At 53.6% G+C, this 22,922-nt stretch overlaps 1 protein-coding gene across 5 annotated transcripts in view; it reads right to left on the minus strand.

Annotated features, from left to right (window-relative positions):
- The window catches only part of ST3GAL1 (ST3 beta-galactoside alpha-2,3-sialyltransferase 1), an 87,898-nt gene that overhangs the window by 14,674 nt on the left and 50,302 nt on the right, over positions 1-22,922 (minus strand). For 2 of the 5 annotated variants that reach the window (XM_035011985.1, XM_035011988.1), the window contains one exon: positions 21,301-21,355. The gene's annotated coding sequence lies outside the window, so the exon portion shown is untranslated. Of the gene's footprint in view, positions 1-1,547; positions 1,745-4,862; positions 4,986-6,380; positions 9,987-21,300; positions 21,356-22,922 lie in introns of those variants that run through there. The other 3 variants (XM_035011986.1, XM_035011989.1, XM_035011987.1) reach the window with 3 other exon arrangements.

Genomic DNA, 22,922 nt, shown 5'->3' on the forward strand with positions numbered 1-22,922 from the left:
TTACCAGCTCTGTGGTCTTGGGAAGTTATTCAGTCTGCCTGGCCCTCAGCCTCCTATTCCGTAAAGTGAGAAAACAATACCTCCACTTACCAATGGTTACAAAGATAAAATAAAATGCTATAGGCTGAGCTGCTGGGATCTATTAGGCAATTGCTAAGCTTTTCCTTTTTTCAATGCCTACATGAATGAGTATTCTTGGATGATCCACTCAAAGCCGGACACGATGGGCCATGCATGTACATCTACTTCCTCCAGCAGTCCTCAAAGTAGACTGCCAGCCAGATAGGGGGTCCCCATTTTGTCCTCAGAATAAACTGAGATTCAAGGAGATTAAATGACTTGCCCAAGGTCATGGGGAAAGGAAGAAGCAGGACCTGAATCCAAATCCACAGGCCTCTGATTCCATGTGCGTGGAGGGGAGGGGGCACCAGGAACTGGGGGCAGAGGGTCTGCTCTGGGAGCAACACCCTGTCTCTCAACTGGTCTTCAGTGGGAAGAACAGAGAGAAAGGGGGAGTGTATTTCCATCAAAGAGAGCACCTCCTCAGATGTCCATAACACGAGCCCCCAGATCACACTGCCTTTGTGCTGGTCACATCTCTTCACTTGAGCATGATGCCTTTGATCTTTTCTTGGAATGTGTCCCCTGTCCCCGACCCAGTCTCTGTCTGGTCAATTCGTCCCCACCCTTAATATGTAGATGTCAATGAGCAGGATGCATTTTTTCTAGGAAAGTGACAGTTGAAGGGTTATTGATTACCTTTTGGTAGGAAAAGAAGGGGGTGCTCAAGAATCAGGCTAAACCCATAGTGCTTCCTGGAGACATCCAAGGTCCAAATGTGCGTCTACTCCCTCAACTCTTCAGCTCAGTTGGCAAGGGCATTTTGATTCACCCACTTCTCCATTTCTCATTGTTCAAAACAACCTGACTTGTATTTATAACCTAATGGTGTCCAGGGTCATCCTTTCCAGCCACCCCTTGCTCCTCTGGCAAGAAGCAGCTCTGTCACTGGAGTGAGATTAATCTGCTTATTTTCAAGGGTGGGCTCTGATTTAATTTGGCTGGCAGATTCCTAGTCCTCTTGGTCCTGGGATGGGTATGTGTGCTAATTCATGGAATCACACTGAAACCCCTGACTTGTAGGGAGGGAAGAAACTTTATTTTGTTCTAGCTATTTGATTTTTGCATATAAAAGTCAGGCTCGTGCTGGCCATTTCATTTTATTTTTTTACTATGTAATCTTTTTAATTTAAATTCAATTAGCCAACATATAATATGTGCTGGTCATTTTAATAGCTCATGTGGAAGAGGTAACAGCTGAACAGGGCCGAGACAAGTGGTGCTGACTCCCTGATCTAGCCATACCTGCAGTCCACCCTACACCTCAAATTTTTAATGACATGAGATAATAAATCCCCTTTATTGCATAAAGCAGATTACTTATATAAAACTTGAAGCAATGTGACTGACCCACAGGTCACAGCTGCTCCTGCCCAGGCTGACCCCCCACTGTGCAGAAAGTCCACCCCATCCTGCTTGGTTCTTACTCATTCTTCAGGAATCAGCTGGTGCTGACTCCTGGAGGGAGGCCTGCCCTCTCCTGGCAGGAGTAGGGTCCTCTCTTGGCTTCCACGGTGACGTGGCTTCCCCTCCGCCAGCACTGTTTACTTATCTGCCTCTTCCCTGGGTTGGGAGCCCCATGAGGATAGGAGCTCGGTCTCACTCATTGTTGGGCGCCTGTCACCTGGCATGAAGGAATGCAGAAGCAAATGAAGGGAAAGGCAAGGGCCAACAATTCAGAGGAGAGATGTGAGCAGAAAAGCACAGACCAAGAGTCAGAAGACTCTGATTCTCAGGCTGCACCACCCATTTGCTGTGTGGCTGTGAACAAATTACCTGCCCTCTCTGAACCATTTCTTCAACTGGAAAATGAGGATAACACCGATTCTGTCCACTTTTCTGGGCTGTCAACCGGGCAAAGTCTGTCTAGTTGTCTGATTCACTCACTACCTATTTTCTAGGGGCCTGTGGTGGGCCAGGCTCTGGGACAGGTGATTGGGACACATCATGAAATATTCTAAGGTGGAAGCTTTGTAGGCATCTGCAAGACCCTGGTGCCTTCAGGAGAAAGGAGGCTGGTACCCCTGGATCGACGGAAAGGAGAGGAAAGGAGAAGAGAAGGCATGTGTGGGGTGGGGTGGACAGCGTGGGGCTGTGGAAGCCATTAAGCAAGACTAAGTTTGCTCTGAGTGACGTGGGCCCCACTGAAGGGTCTGAGCAGAGGGGCAACACGAGTCTCACTGCATCTGTCTCGGTAATGAGCACAACCCAAGACGCTCTCGCTGACTCTGCATCCTGATGCCAAGGTCAGAGACAAGGTCACTCAAATAGATGACTGTTGAACCACACAGACCAAATACAATTCTGAACGAGGGGTCAGGTTCCCGACAATGTCCTGGCTCTGCAAGGGAGGTATTCATGGTCTAAGCTGATGCTGGGGTGGGGAGAGAGTGGGGACAGAGGGCGAGGCTGGGCTGCAGAGGCAGGAGAACTGTGACACCCCCCTCCCGTCCACTCAGCACGTGGTGGGAGCTGCATCTCTGAGGCCAGAGTGCGTGCTCGGGTCCCACCGACCTGCAGAGGCTTCTGAGCTGCTATCAATTAGTGCTTTTCAAAGCCTTTTGAAATAAGCTGCAGTGGAAAAGCAAGAACACCCTTCCACCCCCTTCCCTGGCCCCAGGGAAGCAACGAGGAATGCGTGACTTCCCCGCACTCCAGTAAGTGAGGCAGCCTGCAACACCTGGGGGAATGCCAGCCCTGGCTCCCTGAAACAGAACCCAGACCAAGATGCCACGTGCGCGGCGAGGGAGGCTGGCCCCGCCTCCCCAAAACAAAGTGGGGGGACGACAGGGCTCCCTGTCCCGCCTGCAGAGTGGCTGATGTCTCACAGCCACATAGTGGAGGACAAGCATATCCTGTTTGTCCTGCTCTGCAGATACTGAGCTTTTTACAGACAGAAGGTTTGTGGCAAGCCTGCCAGTGTCGTGCAAATCTACCCGTGGCATTTTTCCAACAGCATTCGCCCACTTTGCGTCTCCGTGTGACATTCTGGTAATTCTCGCAGTATTTCCAACTTTTTCATTACTGAATTTGTTGAGATGATCTGTGATCGGTGATGACAACAGGCTGAAAGCTCAGATGACACCACTTTTCGGCAATAAAGGATTTTCAAATTAAGGTATCTATCTTGATTTTTAAAGATAAAAGGCTATTGCACATTTAATAGACCCCTATAGTATAAACGCAACTTCTTTTTTTTTTTTTAAGATATTTTATTTATTTATTTGACAGAGAGATACAGAGAGAGCACAAATAGGCAGAGCGGCAGGCAGAGGGAGAGGGAGAAGCAGGCTCCCCGCCAAACGAACAGGGAGCCCGACGTGGAGCTCAATCCCAGGACCCTGGGATCATGACCTGAGCCGAAGGCAGACACTTAACCGACTGAGCCACCCAGGTGCCCCAAACGCAACTTCTGAATGCAGTGGGAAACCAGAAAATTCATTTGACTCGCTTCGTTACAATGTCCACTTTATTGCGGTGGTCTGGAACTGAACCCACGATTATCTCCAAGGTCCGCCTGTCCTGGAGGAGGCATGGAGAATGCGTATGTGACAGTCTAACGGGGTCACTGGCACAATGTTGAACACACATTAGCACCCTTTCAAGGGTCCAGAAAGTCAAGATTTCTCAAAAGAGGGTCCCTAACAAAGATAAACCCACCCGGGCAACAGGGAGACATTGGCAATGACCAGCCATTGATAGATAAGCTGTTTCAAATGCTTGGAAAACTAGGTGAATAAACAGCATGGGTTTCTGAATGTTTAGTTCACACCTGCTCAAGTGCACAACTCCCCAGGCTGGGATGCCCTCCTAGCCCTCTGCAGAGTCCCCTGCACGAGGGCTGCTGGTAACATCAGCACGTCTAATAAGGAGGTGCTGCAACTGTCGTCCGTGTGATCCTCACATCAACTGGGCAAAATGGATAATCATGCTTATTTCCCTGACATACGAAACTGAAGCTCAGAGAAGGCAAGTGACTCGACTAAGGTCACACAGCGAGACAGTGGCAGAGCCAGCACTCTGACCCAGGCTTCTGCCTCCTCCCGGATCTTTCTGCGTAGCCATAGCTGACCCTCTAATTCATTAATACCTGCTCTCATCTTCATTATCTCCTTTCTTGTCATTCCTTTGGGCTTGAAATCTGTCATCTTTCCAATTTCTTGAGACAGATACCACATTGTTCACATCCTCTTCTGCTGCGTGAATTAGGGTATTGCGTTCATTTTGGTTATTGTCTTTCTCAGTTCTAGAATTTCCATCTGAGCAAAATTTTTATAAGTTCTAGTTCTTTTCAGGTGAAATTCCCCACCTTGTCCATCTTCCTGAAATTATTCATCACAGTTATTTTAAAGACTATGTCTGCACCTTGTGACATCTGGATAGCATAGGGGTCTATTTCTATTGTCTGTTTTCTCTCTTTATCTCTCTTTGGTCATTTGGTTCTATCCCCTGGCATGCCTGGTAATGATGCATACTGTGTGAGCCAAAAGCATAGAGGCTCTGGAGCAGGCTGTCCTTATTCAGAGAGGAAGGTGCTTTCTCCTGGTCGGCAGGTGGAGCAGGGGCATGTTACTTTGTTCCAGGTACCGGGGTGACTGGGGCCACACTTCAGTTTTCACAGTGACTGGTTATTTCCGATTTGCTCCCACTTATTTCTGGTTTGCCCCCACTAATAGGCCACAGCCCTTCTCAAAGGATAGCTGGGATGCCTACCGAGGCGCCTCCTCCTTGCATGTTCTCACCTCTGATCTCCCCTGCACCATGAGGTTGTCAAAAGCTGGGTCTAGCCTTTTAGTCTCTCCACTGCTGTTTGTAGCTTGGATTCTCAGGCTCTGGTCCCAGGCAGCTGAAATACTGGTAGATGCCTTGGAAGGAAGAAGAGATGCAGAGAATTCCCTCTTTTCTCTGTGGTTCCCTTTGCTCTAGGTTCTTGGTCGCTTAGGTTTGCGCTGACCCGGAAGTCCCGAGTTCTATTTTTAATGTAATTTCATTTGCTTTACTCCCAGCCTCGTGAGACAGCCCAGCACTGAGCTGCCGTGCTCTCTGCCTGCTTTTGGAGCTCCTACGAGCCCGCACATCCCTCATGCAAGAAGGGAGCTGGAGTATCGGGCTCCGCCTCCCATTCATCTCCCTTCTCTCATGGATCTTCACCTCTCAAGTCCTGGCTGCCTTGGCTGTTCTCTTAATGCCTCCAAAGAGCTGGATTTCTAGCTCATTCAGCTTTTTTAGTCCTTGGTGGGAGAAATGGTCTACGAGCCTCGGCCACTGCTGGACGTGGAGGCTACACTCGCTTTCCTCTGCCTCTCTGGATGCCTGGTGCCTGGCATGGAGTCCTGGGTGTCGGGGGAGCTTGGAAAATCCGGAGAAGAGGGCGGGGCCCAGAGAAGCCCTGAAGGTGCCACACAAAGCAAAACGAGTCACACCAGCCAAGCAAGCAGATGGTGGGAGGGAAGGCAGCAAATCAACAGGCGGAGAGCGTCAGCCACAGCCTCTCGTCTGTCACCACCTGCCCACCCCCGGCTCCATCTGCTTTCACTTTGTCTCCACACACACCAGCTTCAGGACACACGGAAGGATGACTTCCCAGCTCAACGCATCCTGAGAACACTATGAGTAGTTACGGGGATTTAGCATCCAGGAGCCTGCTGATCATTGATCCCACTATGTCCTGGCTTTTGGCGTCCTGGCTGCTTCACATGGTGGCCCAGGGTGGCATGGAATAAGAACTGACCTTAAGCTTTCTATCAAAGAAGATCTATTCTTTCCTGAACTGCTATCCAGCCCTGGCCTGTTCGCTAGACACGCGGCATCCACCTAGTCTGGTTCTGTGAGGCACCTGCTAGTGGGTCATGGTCAACAGCTGTCAGAAAAGAAAATGGCGCAGACAGACTAGGGTTCAAATCCCGATTCCTCCCATTCCTAGCTGTGGGCTCGTGGGAAAGGCACTCCGTCACTCTGATACCGGTTTCTGAATCCAAGAAGCAGGACTAATAGCACCCACCTGGAGGGTCGTGGTAGATTTAAAGGACGTGCCCAGAAGTGACCAGCTAGTCTGGCACAGAGTTGGTTCTAAATGTGGCACAGAGTTGGTTCTAAATGCCAGTTCTCTGCCCCTCCCCAAGGTCTAGGCCCTCATTATGGGAAAAAAAAAAAAAAATCCAACAGGACCCCCGGCTTGCCTTCCTGGCAGGGTTATTTAAAAGAACAAATGAAATCAGGCATGAAAGCACCGAGGGGCATTAGGACAATGATGATCCCACCTTGCTCCATGAGTTGCTTCCATCCATCCAGGGACTGCTTCCTGTTCTACTGGCCATGACCTCTGAGAACCTGCAGGGAAGGGACCCCTAAGTAATGAAGGGGCTAGAGGTTAGCAGAGTATGTGCAGTTCATGTGGCCCAAGTTCTCTGTGCAAAGGTTAATGCTCAGAGTGCCGACCTCGTCTGCCCCTGGGGGCGTTAGGACATCCTGTTTCTTGCAGCTTGCAAGGCCCCTAGGCTGGATACAGTCTACAGCAGTGAGGACTCTTCCATCCCTCCTCTGTGCCCTCTCCCCTACTGCAGGGCCTGAAAGTCTGGAAACCCCATTTCCCGGCTTCCCCTGCCCAGAGGGCTCTGGATGCAGCTGCGATTCGTTGGACTGGCCAAAGTGAGGCAGGGCCGTCCTCCCTCCCACCACGGTGGAGGCTGCTTCGTGCTCCGAGTGCTGGACCCAGAACCACCTGCCTCCCTCACCTCCGAGCTGGCATCCTGTAGTTTCCCAGCCTCTGGACCTCGGCCTGGAGTAGTAGGACAAGGACTTCCCTCCTGTCACCTTTCCAACAACTTTGCAAGCACCAGAGCCCCTGAATCCAATCCTTCGGCTTAAAGTTTCTGCCTCGGGTTTCTTCGTCCGTAGCACGAGGATAAGAATGGTACCTACCTCCCAGGGTTGGATCGAGAAAAACACGAGTCAAGGTAGGTCAATTGTGTAGAGCGGCGCCTGGCACACCCCGAGTGTTCCGGAATGTGGGGTGTTATTACTGCCGCGGGTCCTGTTTTCCCGCATGGAGCGCCAACACCCCACCCCTACATTTCTGCCCCATTTCTGCTGACAGATGTGGAGGCTGAGCTCAGAGAGGGCAAATGACTTGTCCAATGACCCAGAGATATGGTGCCAGAGCTGAGAGGGGAGCCAGGCCCCGGATTCCACGACACGCCTGGCCTCAGAGATAGAACCGCTCTGTTCCCACGGCTGCCCCTGGCGGGGCTGTTTGCACACTTCCCCGGGAAGGGGCTGGGAAGGCGTCGCGGGCTGAGCCCAAACAGAGCAAGAGAGGTCTGGGAGCTGGTCCAGCTGCTGCGGCCCGGGGTGAGGCCCTGCAGGAAAGTCCGAAGGTCCTGAGCCCCTGGCAGTGTGACCCCAGGGACGAGACCTCGGCTGCCTGAGCTTCGAGTCCCTCATCCATAAACGGGGGGTAAACACCGCCCTTGCCTCTGAGAGAGCTGCAGGGCAATAGTTCATCTGTCAACAGGAAGGAAGGGTTCTCTCTGGCAGACCCTATTCTAAGCAGGACTGTAGATCACACTGCCTGAGCCCACGACAGTCGTGGTGCTGGAAACGGGGATTACCTCCATCTTTCAGAGGTGGGAACAAAGGCCCCAGCGGGGCCTTTAGACAAGTTCCCTGCCCAAGGCCCTCCACTGGTAGGTGGTGAAGAGGAGTTGCAGGTGAGGCAGAGCCTAGTGGGGGGTGTCCAGGGGTCTGCCCTGCCCTGGACCTGGCATCTGAGCCGCAGGAGAGGTGAGGAGCCCCACCGGGCAGTCCCAACGGGGTCTGCATGGGGCCCAGCTCAGCAGCTGGCTTGGGGTGAGCTCGGGCCCTCTCTGCTTGTTTAGTTCTCTTCCTGGTGGGCTCGCTCCAGCTCAGCTCCACCCGCTGTAAGTCAGCCCCGAAGCTGGCAGCTGGATCCCCACGGCCTGGCCCAGACCTGGATGCCCTCAATGCCTCGTTCCTCCCCTGGGCCAGGAAGGACCAGCCACGCTGCACCCCGACCCTGTTCCCGGCACAAAACATCACCCGAGAGAAACCTGGCCACAATGAGGTGAGGCCTGAGAGGTGACCCCGGGCATGCAGACGTAAATAGGGGTGACAGGCTCCTGGACACTGCAGAGTGGGGAGTGGCTGCTTCTCTCCTTCCAGAGGAAAAACTAGGTCTCTAATTAACCCAGCCAGCAAGTGCACTGACCCTGAGGCCTCTCTCCTCCCTGTGCCTCCCAGGGGATGAGGGACAAAGGAGACAGCCCCCGCCCTGGGGCAGCAACCCTGTGGTCCGGCAGTGACACGGAGGCACCTCAGGACTTTAGGCCAGTGCTCATCTCTGGGCCTCAGCACCTCCTCTGTACAATGGGACAACGATGGCAGCCCCTGCTCACCCCAGACTCCGCTAAGAGAAAAAAAGTTAATGCATACGACATGCTTAGCACTGACGGTCACTTTCCAAACGGACCATAACAGGTAGCCCCCACGTAGTAAGAATGTTACCTAGAGTACTGAATGTATAACATGCATCAGAATCAATGCTAAGGGTTTATGGACCTAGAAAAGTGTCCAGAATGATCCTGACCTTCAGTAAACGATGGTTGTCATCATTAATGTTGAGGAAGTTTCACCTTGCCCTGGTGTCAGCGTACATTCGGGCAACTAAGAAGCATGTGTGCGCGCTGGGGGGAGGAGGCGGGGTTCAGGATGAAGGCGCGGCCTGTGCGAAGCGGAGCGCTTACCACGCAGTTACCGTGCACCAGACAGACACCCCCCTCTGATCTGCACCCCGCCACTCCCTCTGCAGATTCTCTCTCTCCCTTTGATTCTCTCACACAACCATTCCTGGGCCCTGGGTTTGCAGCAGCAGCTCTGTCCAGTGCTGGGCAAAACAACGGTTAGAGAAAGTAAATGGCCTTCATCCTTGCCCTCCTGAAACCTAACTTTACAGAGCGGGGCAGAGGCTGAGATCATTAAGGGCTCACACGAAGAATCGAGAAAGGCTGTGATGGACCAGTTCTGTGGGCCGACTCAGCTAGGCCATGGCGCCCAGTCGGTTGATCCGGCTCTAGTCTGGGTGTGGCTGTGAAGGCACTTAATCCATGTGGTTGCCATCTATAATCAGTTGGCTTTAAGGAGACAATCCGCCAAAATGTGGGTGGGCCTCGTCTAATCAGTTGAAGGCCTGAAGGGCAAAAGTTGAGGCTTCCCGGAGAAGGAACTTTGTCTCAAAACTGCAACAGAGAAATCAAATACTGCCCGAGTCTACAGCCTGCTGTCCTGCCCTACGGACTTTGAAGCTGCCCATTCCACAGGACATAAGCCAGTTCCTGAAAATGAATCTCTTAACACGCATACACCTATACTCTATGGGGTCTGTTTCCCTAGAGAACCCTGACTGATACAACCGTCTTCAGTGCTACAGAAAAGCGGGCATGGGGTGGGGCTGGCAGGTGTCCTAGGAAGTGGTAATGGCCTGAGGCCTGCACGGCAGAGAAGACAAGAGCCTCCGGGCTGGGGAAGCTCTGGGCTGGGGAAGCTGCAGGTGCAAGAGGTCTGTCGGGGATAGCAGGTGAGTCTGAAGGAACTGAAAGAGAGAGAGGCCAAGCCAAGCAGAACCCCAGAGAGAAAGATGCAAGGCGGAGCTGGCCAGTGGGCTGGGGCCACAGGAAGTCCCAGCAGGGTTGGACACAGTGAAGCTTCCAGATCAGGCTCAGGGAGGTCAAGGCTTGCCCAAGTCAGGCTGCCAGGATGCAGAGTCAGGGCTGAGAAAATGGCTCCTCCCACAGCAGCACCCTCTCGTGGCCCGGCCTGTCTGGGAGTGCTGAATGCGTGCACGCAAGCCTTCTGGGGGTTCTGGCGGGAAGCTGGGCATCTGGGGGTCCCCTCCACCTTTCCCACCTTGCTCCGTACCCAGGGGCTAGCCTTAGTGCCTGCATCAGTGGGCTCCCACTCTGGCTGGCTTCCTGTGGGTTTGGCCATGGGAACGCGGTGGGAGACTGGAGAGAAAGGGGACAGAGACTGGGGGCTCCGGCCCCTCCCTGCATACACTGGCTGTGTCTCGGGGTCTTAGCAACATCTCTGATCTCATCCTCTCGCCTCCTTAGCCCTAGGGCTGGAAACATCCCACGGTCTCCATCACCAGGGATGGCCCCGTCCCTGTGGTTTCTCTGCCCCAGACCATGTCCTCATAAACCCCCCTTTCACAAGCTGCCCCCCCGTGGCCCATGCTGAGGGCACCATCTGCATGCTGCTGAGTGGCACGGGTGGCCCCAGGGTCTTGCCTGTTGCAGGCGCCAGCCCTGCATCTCTAGGAACAGCCCTGGCAGCCTCAGAGGATTCGCACGAAGAGCTGGTTTGGGCCAGCTGGACGCCCAGAGCCCTGGCTCCCCTCCTGCCTTGGGTAGCTGATCTTTCTGGAAACTTCCCAACCCTGCAGCCCAGGAACTCACCCATCAGGAGGTCTTCCACTGAGATGGTCTGGAGCAGCCACAGAGCCAGAGGCTCCCCCTGGGCTCCCTTCGGGTTCCAGACTCACCACATTCCAGGTCCCACTAGGGGGCCCTCTAACAGGCCCCGGCAGGTGACAACCACCAGCTGCTTCCAGGGCCCGCCTCCCACAGGAACCCGCAGCTGACTGTAGGCAAGACACAGGGCCAGGCCCCTACAGCCCAGGGCTGCTCCAGGTGCTGACGGCAGCCTGACCCCCAGCCACTGCACAGACCCTCTCTGCCACCCATTCACCTGCCTCTCCCATCCACCGGCCCTCGGACTCCCGCTAGACTTCAATATCAAGCTGGTTTTGCCGGCGGACAAAGGCCCACAGGACATCTCTAACCGGCTCGGTGGCCACTGGCGGGGTCTCCTCCTCATCTCGATAATGGCTTGGCAGGCAACCGCCTCCCAATCTTCCCCATGCACAGTCTGCCCAATCAGCAGTGTCAATATCTGGCACGTTTCTGTGCGGGACTCCTAGCAAGGTGCCCAGAGGATATTTGGGACAGGTACCCTTCCCTCTGCTTTGGGGGGCGGAGGCCATTGGGCTCTGAGAGGCTACACAACTTCTTAGGGACTAGCCAGGGGGTGAGAGAGGCAGTTCCAGGTCCTGTGGGGAAGGCATACTATCAGTCCCATATTACAGATGGGAAAGCTGAGGCCTGTGGCCTCAGGATACTTTCTCAAGGTCACACGGCTAGGAAGGGCAGGGTGGACTCCCGAGTCTGCTCTTCAGCGCTGCTCTGGCTGGCCCCTCACCTGCGCACCTCTCACCTGCGAGGACACCAGTACCGCCCTGCACACCCCAGCGGCACGTCGATCTTCACCCTGAGCCAGTGAAGCCAGACTGCGCCAGCGCCGGGAGCCAGCGCGTGGCAGTTCACACGTGGAGACTCGGAAGTGGCGGGCCGATGACAACTGGAGGAAGACGGAGGGCTCCATGGAGGAGGTGGTCGTGGAGACTGAGGGAGGTAGACAGGGTGGAGTAGAGCAGGCAGTTTCCCAAAAGTGCACGGTGGCGGCGGCCGCGGTGATAGGGGGTGCCTGGCACAGTTTCGGAAATCAGGGTGCCCTGAGTGGGTGGGGCCGGCTCCTGGAAGTCTTTAGGAACGTGGACTTTGGGATAAAGGCATCGGGGAGCTAGACTGGACGGGGTGGAGTCTGAGACCAGCCCTGTGTCCATCCTGGTGCCTTGGGAAGCCCATCTCCTTCGGGACCTGTTTCCTGACTCCTTCCTGTGCTGACCTGACCATCTGTCTGCCCAGGTCCCCCACACCCAGGCGGTGCTGACGGCTTGAGAGAGCCCCCTTCTTGGGCTCGACAATCCTCCTCTCCTTACCCTGGTACCTCTTGCTTGCTGGAGGGGAAAACAAAGATTCCCCGCAGCAGTAATAGTGAGGGGTTCAGAGCGGGCGGTTTTGAGAAGCGCGTCTGAGAAACGTGATTAAGCAGGATTAGGGTCATATGAGAAGCAGTGGATATACCTTCATATTTTGAGCTGCACAAAAGGAATTTAAATCCACAAATCTTCTTATGTGTGTAGCTTGAGCGGGGCTAAATTCAGTCTGAAGACACCCTTACAACATGCAAGGCATGTAATGTGGTCAGGACTGCATCTGCGAGGCCAGGCTGATACCTGACCCCACCTCCAACCCCGGAAAAAAAGGGGGGACTTCCCTGATTTCAGTGGTGTCTAAGTCATGGCAAAGGAAAGACTATTCAGAACTCTGAGACCCAGACCCCCACCCCAGCCCTGCCTCGGGGGTCTGCCGCTGGTTCTAAAGGGCTCCCGGGTAAGTGACAGGCTGGAGTCCTGGCTGGTGTAGAGTGAAGGTTTAGAGAGTTGAGGTAAGGTCCCTCCCAGGCCCCCGACTTCCAAGGAGAGATTTTTTTAACCATTTATAGGGGCATCCAGTAGGCTCCTGAAGGGGTTGAGGGGGGACGATCTCTGGTGATGTCCAGAATGGGAATTCCGATTGCAGGATCAATGCAGTGGCTAATATGGTGGGAGGAGCCCAGCACCCTCCAGGGTTTGGAAATGGGCAGGAGCCCCAGACGGCAAGCACGAGTCTGGTACGAACCATCCCAGCAACCAAGGGTTGAAGGGGTGTCATGATGTCCAGTGGGGTTACTGGGATACCGCTGTCCTGACCTAGACCCCCAGAGCCCGCTCGGGAGGAGAAGAAGGGCAGCCACCATCAGAAAGAGCTGCCTGTTCAACTCCCAGCACTCTGCACCCAAGCCACCTGTGTGGGGCCTTCCTGAGCCCACACTGGGAAAGGAGGGACATCTTGCCTCATTGACAAGGGACTTTGGAAGAGCCCACTGGGGGGACCGGGAACGCGGGTGCCTGCAGCAGATGGGCAAGGCTCACATCGTGGGCTGGGGAGCTTTCAGAGCAGTTGAAACCAGCCAGCCCTGTGAGGCTCAGGGCTGCAAATACAACAGCACAGGGCAAGCCTGGTCAGCGGGGGCCCAGCGAGTAGGGCGCAGAGGCCAGTGGTGCCCTGGCACGTGGGGTGAGCGTGTGGGAGGCGTCCCCAGAGCTGGGAGCCGCCAAGGGAACAGGAGGGCTTAGAGCCAGGGAGAGAAGGAGATACCAGTCTTGGCATCCCAGAGCTGGTGAGTCCTGGAGAAATCCATGCACAAGCATGTCAGGGAAGGAGGCATGGGTACCTGTCCCTAATGTCCACAACTGGGTGCCAGCATCCAGCTGGACGCTTCTCCTAGGGCTCATTCAGTCATCACAACCGCTTTGCAAGGGGATGACACTTCGTCTCGCGTAGCGAAGGCCGAGGGGATGAGCTCAAGGGCACACAGCGAGGGACGGGCTCCAGATTCAACCCGGAGTCGGCCTGTGCTGAGTGCACACGCGAAGCACCTATGGTGCTGCTGATCCCCTGCCGGGTTTGTATTTTAAAATATTTTATTTATTTATTTGGGAGAGACAGAGATAGTGAGAGAGAGCTCGAGCAGGAAGGAGGGGGAGAAGCAGACACCCCGCGGAGCTGGGAGCCCGATGCGGGGCTCAATCCCAGGACCCCGGGATCATGACCTGAGCCAAAGGCAGACGCTTAACCATCTGAGCCACCCAGGCGCCCCTGGTGTTTGTATTTTAAAGCACGTAGGGATGCTGGGGCCTGGGGAACATCCAGGCAGCTCTCTCCCCTCGGCATTACTTCCTGCCTCGTGTCGTTAGCCATTATGAAGATGCCTCATCATCTAGCACCTGCTGGCCACTCGGGCTCAGACAGGTTAGAGGACCCACTCAGGGTCACTCACCTGGGAAACAGTGGATGGAGGCAGAGACCTCAAGTCTAGATGCTATGTGGGAAAGTGGAGAGTCAATGGGGGTTGCAGCACCAAAGGCTGATTAGCTGTGTGACCTTGGACAAGCCACTTGACCACACTGAGCCATCCCCTGCCCCTGTGCGCAAAACCAAAACAGTAACAGCACATGCCCTATGAGTTCTGGGAAAGAACATAAGCCAGTGAAGAGCTCTGGGATCTATTTGATCCCTTCTCTGTATTGATCTTCTTGAAAGCAGGCATTTCCAGCTCACTGACTTCTGCCCAGTGCAGCTCTAAAAGCTGGTCGAAGAGCTCTATTCCTGGTAACTCACTGAATCTGTTAATCTGTCCATCTTACAGATGAGAAAATGGAGGCCCAGGGAGGTTAAGCCAGGATCATACATTGTGTAAGAGTGAAGCTCAAAGGTGATCCAAGCCAAGGGAAGCCACAAAATGGAGCTTTTCAAGCTAAGTATCTGCCCTTCAGGTGATGGAGTCTATGGCCTCCCCTGAGGGTGTGCCCACACCAGCAGGGGGACTGTCCCCACTCAGCCCTGCTCTCCCTGACCCCTGCAAGGTGCACACAACCGCTACTCACCCTCTATCAATGGAGGAGGCAGGTAGAGCGGGAGAGAGGGAATGAGTGAGTCTCGATGACCCATGCGACAGTGAATGCCCTTGAGGCCGGAGTGCCCCTGCCCCAGCAGAGCTGGCCGCCGAGTGGGCATTCAACACTGGGAGTCTTCCGCGCACTCCCACCTGCATCTCTGCTGAGTGCTGGGGTGGGAGACTGCATAGTTTGTCCCCGGCTCCCCATCACAGGGCGCCCCCCCCCACTTGGGGAACACAGCACCTTTATGGCACTTTCTTACTCTGCCCAATTTGCTCTAGAACAGGTGCCCTTTGATCTCCTACAGTGCACTGGAGAGAGGTGAGCTTTGGAAAGGCTGCCTGCTATCCTGGGGTCGCAGAGACCGAGGCTAGACAGGCTGGCCTTGGCGCAAATCCGGGTGTCGTGGTGCATACACAGTGTGCGGCAGGACTCGCGATCTGAGTATCAGCACTTCTCTTTTGCCCGCTGGGGGACCTCACGAAGGCTTCCTTGTCTTTGAGTATCCTGGGCCGACACAGGGAGCACACGAGCTTGTGTGTGAGGGACGCCGAGATAAGCCTCGCTCCCTCCATATGGACAGCACGACGTGGGGCAAAGGACCAGATCCCGAGACAGGGTGTCCCACAGGCTTCCTTTTGCTCTTTTCTTTGGCCTTTTGGGGTCCCGACCCTTTACACCTTCTCCTTCCCTGCCTTAGTGAGTGACTAACAGCATCCTTTGCCATGGAAGACACTGGTGGGTGAATTTTGCATCGGTGTGTGTGTGTGTGTGTGTGTGTCTGTGTGTGTGTGTGTGTTGTTAGAGTTTGTTAGAGCTACATATCAAACATTGCTATGTTCTGCAAAGAAAACAAATAATCAAAAACCCAGAATGATGAACCATCGGGCTGAGCTCCCTTCCTCTTTGCTGTGTTGTGGTTTGTTAGGATTTCAACTCTACTTCTTTAGGACTTCAGCGCAGTTGTTTTGATCTCGGGGTGAGCCACTTCCACTGAGGAAGCCGTGTCAGGATGTGTCAGGATATCGCCATGAACATCTGGTTCTGCTGGCACTCAGGAGCCCAGTGCCTGGTGGCCGAGATGCTGGGGACGTGGTGATAAGGACACGTGGAGCAGTGGGTCTGACATAATGGACCTTTGAACTGTAAATACCAAGAATTGTGAGGACTCCCTTAGTGTCTGGTCTGGGCGAGGCTCCTCTTTGCTGACCTGAGTCGCTCTCCGGGGACCTTGGGACACTTGCTTCTGCCTTGACCAGGCCATTTCTGGTTGGCAGTGGCGTTAACCCACTCGGTGGTCTCCGGAGAAGGGCGCCTGTTCCTGCCTTGGCAAGGCTCCCCCGTGGGCAGGGGCGCCGGCCGGGTACCAGTCCCTGGGGCACTAACCTTCGGCGCAGCCCACCTGTCGCCCGCTAGCCGCGTGCCCCAGCATCGAGGGACCCAAGCCGGCAGCTTTTACTTGGAAGGACTGACTCCACAGACACACAGCTCGTAGAAAGGTACACCTCAACTAAATTCGGACTTTACTCTGCCTGAAACAACAGTGTAATCAATCACTGCTTCGGAGCATGTTATTTCTTTAATGGCTTATTAAGAGACATCATCCTATAGACTACTGGCTTGTGAAATATTACTATTATAAATTACCATTCCCACAGTGAACCTGTGTTAAATTATTGCCAAAGAGCATCTCAGTCTCTGAGCATAATTTGCCTCAAGTAAAATATTCTGGCCAATGCAGAAAATAAGCACATCGTCTTCAGATTCAACTTATATTTACGAGGCTCACACAGTATGCCTGGCTGCTGATTTTCTCCCTATTTGACAGGTAGGCATAGAGAGATGGGGGCTTTCTGATAAGCCGTGACCTGGATCCAGCCCCAAGAACCTTCACTCCTTCCTGTTTCTGGAGCTCAGAATCTGTGAGTGTTGACTGAGCTGTCATCTTCCCCCAAATTTAGAAGGGGTCACTCTGAGCCCTGACTCCAGGCGTGAAAGGTGTGAGATCTCCGCACTCCCCCTCCCCTTCACAACAGCCCTTGCCCACGCCCCAGAGCCTCATGGCACCTGCCAGGATCCATGACACACGAACAGGCTAGCTTCTCAGTCAGCAAGAGGGAGATAGGATAAACTCAGAGCTTGGACCATAGCTTTCCAGCCCCTCCACGCCCCTCTCTGCACATGCCTCACACTACCCAAAAGTCTCCAACAGTTCCCTCCATGCCAAGAATGAAATCCAAGGCTCTGGCCACAGCCTGCAAGATCCTACTAGAGCTGGCTGTTGCCTACTTTCTGACTCCACTCTCCATGCCTTTTCTTTGCTCACTCTATTTACCAGCCCCATACCCTCCACAAGATGACAAGCACACGACGTGGGGACAGGCTATGTGCACTGCCCAGATGCTCCTCCCACAGATAGGAGGCTAGCCATCACTTAACGCAGGATGCTGGGTCCCATGTCAACTCCTTGGAGAGACTATCCCTGCACCCTCTGCATCCCTGAATAATGATGTCTATCACACTCTGCATTTCGCCCACCCGTTTTCCAACATTATATACTTATGAACATCTGAAAAGATTCTCCATGCAACTAGGTTCCTTGAACTCAAACTCTGTTTTTGTTCCCCACCATGTTCCTAGAACATCGATCTTATATAATCTTGAATAATCACCTGAAAGGTAGGTACTATCCCATTTTATAGATGATAAAACTGAGGCTAAAAGACGTTGAGCGATTGCAATTTACCTAATCTCACGATTAGTAGGTGATAGACCCAGGATTCAAATCCAGACATTTTCAATGCCACCTTATTGTCAAGAGATGCTACTTCATGGGTCTCTGGCATTCCCATGTGTCTTACTGGGCAGGCTAAGAATGCAAGGCCCCACCAGTCCTATATCTGGATCATTCTTCAGCATTGCATCTGCAGCAACCAACTGCAAAACATGAGGTGGTATCTTTCTCTGGGACCAAAAGACGGCTCGCTTACTGTTTGCTACGGAGCCACTTTTCTGGCTCATGTATCCCCTGGCTGGTGAACTCTGTGTCTCAAGTGCCACCTGCCCAGGAACACTTCCCTGGTTCCCTCCCCCTCCCTTCCCCTCAAATTCATGTGAGACGACTATGTATTGGAAGGAAGGGAGCAAAAGAAAATTTGATTTGATCGAAGAAGGCTAAGCCAACAAATTTGGGGCAGACACCGTAGAAGACAAATTAACACAGAGAGGAGAAAGTTTTGAATGTTCACATTTTTGTGACCTTGAGAGCGGCTCAGCCATGAACTCTCTGGAGTTCGATCAAACGAAGAAGCTGATCAGGCTGAGCCTAACCTGCCACTGAGAGCACAGACCGTATCTCATTTTGTTCAAGGTCTCTGGTACTGTACCCACATGGGGGCCTGCTTAATGGGTAGACGGACAGAGGGATGAGCCAACGATGCTGACTCGCGACAGGCTTGCTGGTCGACCTGCAGATTACCTGCTCCTTACCAGCAGGAAGGGCTGGGCTGTCTTATGCGTTTTTGAGAATTCCTTTTGGGAAACTTTCAAGGGGTTCACAGGCCAGTAACCAGGCAGAACTGCTTTCTAATTATTCTTTTTCCGGCTGAATGAGATTCAGTTAATTGAACACTTAATAAGTCCTTCTGGGCCCCAAGGAAAGAGAGACATTTCTCTGCTCCTGGAAATGAATTTCTGGTTCCACAGCCACAGAGCCCAGATCAGGGAGAGGTGAAGACTGCCTGAAGCTCTTAACTGAATGCCTGAGGCAGGATCGCCAAGGTCATGCCCTCAGCATTGGGCATCCCTCTGCTGAGAGCCCCAGGCCTACCTAATCAAAGGAGAGCTGCTGGAAGGCTCGGTCTCAGTGCCTGGCTGCCTCCTGCCTCAGAGGCAAAGGCTTGCGGCATTTCAGGATCACAGAGGAATGTAGGGAGGACCATACCTCTCTGCTTCCTTTTCCAGGTAGGGAAACCAGGGCTCAGGGAGGGGACACGACTTGCCCAAGGTTGTACATGAGTCTGTGTTGGCCCCAAGACTAAAACCTGGGGTCCCTAACTCTCCAAACATGTCCCTTCCAGCACAACTGGTCCATGAGCTGCTCCAGCAGGCCCCAGACAGGTGTCAATGTCCACACAGATGGCAGAAGAAGTGACCCCCAGGCAGGACGAGTCTGTCCGAGATCACAGCCCACTACCGGCCCTGCCGGGACACAGATGTGTCTGCCTCTGCCCCTCCCCCAGCCCCACCCCCACCCCAAGTTCTGCTTGCTGGACTTCCCTCTCCCGAGGTCAGTTCGAGGTCAGTGGTACAGCCCCAGCACAATTTCTTGCTCTATTTCTGTAGTTTTGGAATCCAGGCTCCTGCCCTGCTTAGAAGGACAAGCCTGAAGTAGTGGATCAGAGTCCTGGTTCAAACATACGGTTTGAGAAAAAAATACAAAGCAAGGCACTATTGGAACTATGGAACTATTTCAAGTGTCACCCAAGAGTTGACGGTACAAAGAGGATTAAGGAACAAGACAAGTTGTTTCCTATTAGATATACACCTTCCTTCTGCCCCATTCAGTTCTGTTTGACTTTTCTCGCTACACAGCCACAAACCCCTGCCTCACCCCCGCAGACACATGGAGGGTGGCAGATGGAGGAAACAATAGAGACTGGTAGCTGTGTTGGCCCCAGGGCCTTTGCACACGCTGTTCCCCCCTGCCTAGAACATTCTTACGCTAGAATCCACATGGTTTGCTCCCTGTCTATATTCATGGTTCTGCCCAAATGCCCTCCTTGGAGGGGCCTTCCCTGATCAACCTAAAATAGCATCGCTGTCACTGTCCGCTTGCTCAGCTGCATTTTCCATCACAGACTTAATCACAAAATGACACTTCACTGTATACAGAATTCCTTCTTTGTGTGCCTGTCTCCCTGTACCAGGAGGGCAGGAACGTCACCTGTGTCCCTGCCTGCTGGGTCCCCCATGCAGAGGACAACAGTGGGCTCTCCACAACGTGTACAGGCTGGAGGCAGGGTGAAAAGTGCTCAGAGCTCAGGAAGCAGAGGTTCATCTGGGTTTGTGTGTAATGGGAGAAGGGGGGGCGGTCCTTGGTCATTTCTGTGCCTCAGTGTCCTCATATGGGAAATGGGATGGTGACAGTGACAACCTCAAAGCAGTCCTGCCCACGGATGGCCCAGGGCAGCGTCCAGCTCAGGGCAGGTGCCCTCTCAACCTGGGACCTTGTCTTGGGGGCCTCTTTGTCCCTGACCGAGCAGATCAGCCACCCCCAGGAAGGGAAGGCAGAGCTCAGCCTATGGACTTCCTTTGGCTTTTGCAAAAACAACAAAACCAAAAATATTACAAAACCACACTGTGCATCTGTGCAGTTGCCGAGGGTGGTGGCATACAAGCCTGAGTCCTGCTTCCTGGGGTCGGTCCTCTGTGGGTGAGGCAGGATGTGGGGCATGCAGCATGGGACGGGGACACCTGGCTCTGCTGGGGGGCCCCCAGGCCTGGTTCCCAGAGAGCTTGGAGCCTCGAAGTGACTTCCAAAGGGAAAGCACTTGGCAAAATAATAAATTAAATTAAATTAAATTAAATTAAATTAAATTAAGAATTTTTAAAAATTCACACAGTGTGATGTGTAAGAGCCAGGCCTAGAACCAGCTTTCCAGACTTCAGGAAGGGGACATTTGTTAGCTAGTGGTTTTCCAATTTTCTTTAAACTGGAATCTCCCCCAAGCAGAAACTAGCCACTTAAACAGCGTTTCCGGGTGAGGTGGGGGTGGGAACTCCCAGCCCAGCTGCTGGGTCTCACCACCCCTGACGCTGGTTTGCAAATCAAAGTCACACCCCCTTTACCCCCAGTCCAGAGTGTTCTCTGAGGATTCAGGAGACCAAATCAGGCAGTTCATCTGCGGTCATGTTACTAAATGGGTCTTGTTCGTTCTCAGGTTCTAGGAAACTTCTGAAAACAAACGAGTGGGTTTTAAGGATGAGGACGTGGAGACAGGTGCCCCTCGTGACGGGAGGGAGGGAACGTGAGAAGCAGCAGGACCAGGAGAAAACAGGGAGGGTCAGAGCCACCGGGACGATGCAGAAAAGGCTGAGGGAGAGGGTTAGGCTCTGGCAGGCCCCTAACGGCATGTGGGAGGAGGGTGCTGGGGGCCCCAGTGGGTGTCGGCCCCAGGCCGGACCCCACCTCTGCCACCCGCCCTGCCCTCCTTCTCACCACGAAGTCAAGCGTCCTACTTTCTGAATCACAAAGACACATCCACGGTCGAAATAATCTACCGCTACAGTCTGCACGTGGGACGTGAGACATGCTTTATAATCAGCGCAGAATGCATCTCTCGTGCTGTATTTGTTGGTGACCTGTTGATGCATTTGAACGTAGCAAAAAGGGAACACACTCGGTTAACCAGAACTTTCCAATGATGAGAGGAACCTCTCATTCCCCGAGCACTGCCCAACCGCTTGGGGTACGAAAGCACTCTGCCTTCGAAACATCCTGTCTGTCTGGAGAGCCTACTGTGTTCTGGGTACCCCAGGAGAAACCGCGAGAGATACAAAAACCGGGTCACCTTGTCTTGGGGGCCTCTTTGTCCCTGACCGAGCAGATCAGCCACCTCCAGGAAGGGAAAGCAGAGGTCTCCCCCACATGTGTGGCGGGGGGACAACCATTTCAACAGTTTAAGGCAGAGAGAGCAAGCAATTGAGAACACGGGTTCTGGAGTCACAGAGAGCGGGATTCGAATCCCAGATCTGTCACTTACCCGCTGTGCGACCTCGGGGGAATTCCTTAACCTCTCTGAGACTCCGTTTCTTCATCTGAAAAACAGAAAAAAATACTCAGACTCACTGCAGGGAGAAGGCATGACCATCTCTCCAGAGAGTGCCGGCAACGTGCTCAGCTCACACGCACAGAGTAGGCATGAAGTGCTCTTTTGATGGCCAAGCCCCGGCAGGCCCCTGGTGAGGGGAGAGAACAAGTCACCTTCAGTGCGCAGGGTCCGAGTCAGGACAATGAGTGCAAGACTGTGCTCTGAGCGGAGAAGTGAGAGCCCTGTACTGCCTGATCTCTGAGACCACTTCCTGCCCTAGATGGAGGACCGGGGCAGGTGGTGTGCGCTCATTCGGCCATCTCTCATGCACCTGGCAGGGTTAGCTGCTCCGCACCCGCCACTCCCGGCAGTCCCTGAGGCAGTTCCAGCCTCCCGGCAGACCGGGGAGGAAACTGAGGCTCAGGCAGAGTGGCCTGGTGGGGCCACAGGAGCGGCGAGCAGCAGAGCGGGGCTGGAAGCCATTCTGCCCGGATGACAGAGGACAGAGGATTTTCAGGTGCATCTGCAACGGGACTAGTGGCGAGTCCCAGATCACATGGCGGTGGGGGAAGGTCTGATTCTAGAATATGCTAATTGGCAGGAATCAGACAGCTGGGCATTTTGCAAAGGGAGAAGTTACTTGAATCTGAGAAGTGGGGAGGTGTTTTAGCCTTTTTTTCCTAGATGCCGAGTGGGGGGAGGGCCCTTCCTAAACAGTAATAAGGACGGATGAAAATACCCACTCTGCCCGTGGGATGAATAATAACCCCCAGCTTGCAGCAGCTTCAGCCGCATGCTATCTTGGCTCTTGTCACCTGTGAGGCACGCAAAATGCTTTCCCTCTGGGAGTGGGGTTGAAGAGAACTTTCTGTAGCGTTCCAATTTTAGTATGTGTGCTGCCAAGGCAAGCAAGAAAAGCACTTTCTGAATAGTCAAGACCACCTGGGCTTCTTTCTCTCCCTCTCACCTGAGCGCACCTGCGTCCGTGGACCTGAGCTCGCTGACCTCTGCACATCAATAATGGATGACCCAGAAGCCCATGGATGTTAATAGTACATAGCGGCTGCCCGGCCAGCAGGAGGGAGTCGGTGCCCAGGATGGGCTGGCCTGCCTCTGACTCTCCATGGACACAACATGAAAGGAGAAATTTTTAAGAACTATAAAACAGTTTAAGTAAAAGTAGTTACTTTCCAGAATAAGAAACATGTGTTGCGGACACCCTCTCTCCCACCGCATGCTGGGGAACATTGAAGGGAACACAGCCCTGCGTAAGTAACACTGGTGAGCCTCACCCATCGAGCCAGTGGCTGGGGGACCACCAGCCTGTCACTCCTGGCTGTGCATCCTTCGGTGAGCCACTTACTCCACTGTGCCTCAGTTTCCTCATCTGTAAAGTGGGGAGAAGGATAGTGCCTAGCTCCTGGGTTGCTGAGAAGATTAATAAGGTCAACACATATGAAGTGTTTAAGGCATGCCTGGCTGGTAGTAAGTGCTCTCTAAGGGCTAAGCTGCCATCATCACCATCACCATCATCATCACCATCATCTCCATCATTATCATCATCATTTCCATCA

Source organism: Mirounga leonina, unplaced genomic scaffold (genome assembly GCF_011800145.1).
Source record: "Mirounga leonina isolate KUSES-001 unplaced genomic scaffold, KU_Mleo_1.0 Mir_165, whole genome shotgun sequence".
NCBI lineage: Eukaryota > Metazoa > Chordata > Mammalia > Carnivora > Phocidae > Mirounga > Mirounga leonina.